Source organism: Megalopta genalis, unplaced genomic scaffold (assembly GCF_051020955.1).
Source record: "Megalopta genalis isolate 19385.01 unplaced genomic scaffold, iyMegGena1_principal scaffold0049, whole genome shotgun sequence".
NCBI lineage: Eukaryota > Metazoa > Arthropoda > Insecta > Hymenoptera > Halictidae > Megalopta > Megalopta genalis.
In genome coordinates this window covers 1,340,383-1,344,612 of record NW_027476118.1, presented here as the reverse complement: position 1 = coordinate 1,344,612, position 4,230 = coordinate 1,340,383, and the positions used below count along the sequence as shown (strand labels likewise).

The 4,230-nt window shown below is 37.8% G+C and overlaps 1 non-coding gene across 1 annotated transcript; it reads right to left on the bottom strand.

Annotated features, from left to right (window-relative positions):
• Positions 1-672: 672 nt before the first annotated feature.
• On the bottom strand, positions 673-792 carry LOC143261361 (5S ribosomal RNA). The gene has a single exon (XR_013035500.1). It is a non-coding gene; the product is annotated as a 5S ribosomal RNA (ribosomal RNA).
• Between the last annotated feature and the right edge of the window lie 3,438 nt (positions 793-4,230).

Genomic DNA, 4,230 nt, shown 5'->3' with positions numbered 1-4,230 from the left:
CTTCCTCTGCCGCGTCTCGCGCTGGCAGGGCACGCCCGGCTGCCGAGGCGGTGGCCGGCCGGCTTGCCAGCACCCGCGCAAAGCGGGCACTTTGGCTTTTCTGTGCAGCCAGCCACCTTATGGTCCTGACTGCCGCACCCGAAACAGCAGCCGGACCGATCCTCGGCCGCAGTGCACCGCTGCCTCGTGTGGCCTAAGCCAAAGCAGCGGTAGCACTGCAAGGGCCGGGCGCTGAGGGCCTCCACCGTCGCCTGGGTCCAGCCCACCGTCAGTTTGCCGGCGACCGCGACTTTACGTGCGGCCGCGGCAGGGCACTGGACCCAGAGGGTGCCCAAACCAGAGGGGGAAGACCGGATTTCGCCGGTCTTCACATCCCCCCGGTCGCACCCTCCCACACGGGCGACAGCTGCGGCGACCTCCACCGGCGTGGTCGAGTCGACCAGGCCGCGCACCCTAAGGTCGGCCTTTTTGATTGGGCGCGCGACCTTCACGCCGGTCCCTGCCAGCGCGTCAGCCATCTTAGAGGCCAGGGCAGTGGCCTTGGCTGCTCCATCGGCTCCGGGGACCTCCAAAATTATTGCCCCCGTCACCGCTCTCCTGGGCTTCAGCGAGGCGATGCCAAGTTCTGCCAGGTCTATTTTGGACCTGGCAGTGGCCATCGCCTCGGCATCGTGCCAACAGCACGTGGTGTTCCCAAGCGGTCACCCATCTAAGTACTGACCACGCTCAACGCTGTTTAACTTCGATGATCGGACGAGAATCGGTTCTTTGCAACGTGATATGGCCGTTAGCTATCATAGCGCGTCTCGGCGCAATCGACCGATTCGCTCGATCCATTATTTTCGATTTACGGCTAAAATAAATTTTTCTAATTTTTTTCAATAACATATTCCTGCTTAAATAACTTTTTTACATAGGGATTAAGCATTTAGAACGATACATTGTTTAAAATAAGGGCACTTTACTCTTGACATTTTACGGTTTTTTCAATTTTCTGAAAAATCCTATCATTAGATTTTTTTAAAAATACGATATTCTTGCTTAACTAACGTTTCTACATAGGGATTAAGCATTTAGAACGAAATCTAATGTCAGAAAATGGCACTTTACTCTTGACATTTTTCGGTTTTTTCAATTTTCTGGGAAATCCTATCATTAGATTTTTTTAAAAATACGATATTCTTGCTTAACTAACGTTTTTACATAGGGATTAAGCATTTAGAACGAAATCTAATGTAGGAAAATGGTACTTTACTCTTGATCGGTACGTTGGGACTTTGAAAATATTCGGGCGTTCCAATCGCTCGTCTGTTGCATCATAGCGCGTCTCGGCGCAATCGACCGATTCGCTCGATCCATTATTTTCGATTTACGGCTAAAATAAATTTTTCTAATTTTTTTCAATAACATATTCCTGCTTAAATAACTTTTTTACATAGGGATTAAGCATTTAGAACGATACATTGTTTAAAATAAGGGCACTTTACTCTTGACATTTTACGGTTTTTTCAATTTTCTGAAAAATCCTATCATTAGATTTTTTTAAAAATACGATATTCTTGCTTAACTAACATTTCTACATAGGGATTAAGCATTTAGAACGAAATCTAATGTCAGAAAATGGCACTTTACTCTTGACATTTTTCGGTTTTTTCAATTTTCTGGAAAATCCTATCATTAGATTTTTTTAAAAATACGATATTCTTGCTTAACTAACGTTTTTACATAGGGATTAAGCATTTAGAACGAAATCTAATGTAGGAAAATGGTACTTTACTCTTGATCGGTACGTTGGGACTTTGAAAATATTCGGGCGTACGCGGCGCGCTCGGCGCTTCGAACAGCTCCGGTGTCCCCATTATTTTCGATTTACGGCTAAAATAAATTTTTCTAATTTTTTTCAATAACATATTCCTGCTAAAATAACTTTTTTACATAGGGATTAAGCATTTAGAACGATACATTGTTTAAAATAAGGGCACTTTACTTGACATTTTACGGTTTTTTCAATTTTCTGAAAAATCCTATCATTAGATTTTTTTAAAAATACGATATTCTTGCTTAACTAACGTTTCTACATAGGGATTAAGCATTTAGAACGAAATCTAATGTCAGAAAATGGCACTTTACTCTTGACATTTTTCGGTTTTTTCAATTTTCTGGAAAATCCTATCATTAGATTTTTTTAAAAATACGATATTCTTGCTTAACTAACGTTTTTACATAGGGATTAAGCATTTAGAACGAAATCTAATGTAGGAAAATGGTACTTTACTCTTGATCGGTACGTTGGGACTTTGAAAATATTCGGGCGTTCCAATCGCTCGTCTGTTGCATCATAGCGCGTCTCGGCGCAATCGACCGATTCGCTCGATCCATTATTTTCGATTTACGGCTAAAATAAATTTTTCTAATTTTTTTCAATAACATATTCCTGCTTAAATAACTTTTTTACATAGGGATTAAGCATTTAGAACGATACATTGTTTAAAGTAAGGGCACTTTACTCTTGACATTTTACGGTTTTTTCAATTTTCTGAAAAATCCTATCATTAGATTTTTTTAAAAATACGATATTCTTGCTTAACTAACGTTTCTACATAGGGATTAAGCATTTAGAACGAAATCTAATGTCAGAAAATGGCACTTTACTCTTGACATTTTTCGGTTTTTTCAATTTTCTGGAAAATCCTATCATTAGATTTTTTTAAAAATACGATATTCTTGCTTAACTAACGTTTTTACATAGGGATTAAGCATTTAGAACGAAATCTAATGTAGGAAAATGGTACTTTACTCTTGATCGGTACGTTGGGACTTTGAAAATATTCGGGCGTACGCGGCGCGCTCGGCGCTTCGAACAGCTCCGGTGTCCCCATTATTTTCGATTTACGGCTAAAATAAATTTTTCTAATTTTTTTCAATAACATATTCCTGCTAAAATAACTTTTTTACATAGGGATTAAGCATTTAGAACGATACATTGTTTAAAATAAGGGCACTTTACTCTTGACATTTTACGGTTTTTTCAATTTTCTGAAAAATCCTATCATTAGATTTTTTTAAAAATACGATATTCTTGCTTAACTAACGTTTCTACATAGGGATTAAGCATTTAGAACGAAATCTAATGTCAGAAAATGGCACTTTACTCTTGACATTTTTCGGTTTTTTCAATTTTCTGGAAAATCCTATCATTAGATTTTTTTAAAAATACGATATTCTTGCTTAACTAACGTTTTTACATAGGGATTAAGCATTTAGAACGAAATCTAATGTAGGAAAATGGTACTTTACTCTTGATCGGTACGTTGGGACTTTGAAAATATTCGGGCGTTCCAATCGCTCGTCTGTTGCATCATAGCGCGTCTCGGCGCAATCGACCGATTCGCTCGATCCATTATTTTCGATTTACGGCTAAAATAAATTTTTCTAATTTTTTTCAATAACATATTCCTGCTTAAATAACTTTTTTACATAGGGATTAAGCATTTAGAACGATACATTGTTTAAAATAAGGGCACTTTACTCTTGACATTTTACGGTTTTTTCAATTTTCTGAAAAATCCTATCATTAGATTTTTTTAAAAATACGATATTCTTGCTTAACTAACGTTTCTACATAGGGATTAAGCATTTAGAACGAAATCTAATGTCAGAAAATGGCACTTTACTCTTGACATTTTTCGGTTTTTTCAATTTTCTGGGAAATCCTATCATTAGATTTTTTTAGAAATACGATATTCTTGCTTAACTAACGTTTTTACATAGGGATTAAGTATTTAGAACGAAATCTAATGTAGGAAAATGGTACTTTACTCTTGATCGGTACGTTGGGACTTTGAAAATATTCGGGCGTTCCAATCGCTCGTCTGTTGCATCATAGCGCGTCTCGGCGCAATCGACCGATTCGCTCGATCCATTATTTTCGATTTACGGCTAAAATAAATTTTTCTAATTTTTTTCAATAACATATTCCTGCTTAAATAACTTTTTTACATAGGGATTAAGCATTTAGAACGATACATTGTTTAAAATAAGGGCACTTTACTCTTGACATTTTACGGTTTTTTCAATTTTCTGAAAAATCCTATCATTAGATTTTTTTAAAAATACGATATTCTTGCTTAACTAACGTTTCTACATAGGGATTAAGCATTTAGAACGAAATCTAATGTCAGAAAATGGCACTTTACTCTTGACATTTTTCGGTTTTTTCAATTTTCTGGG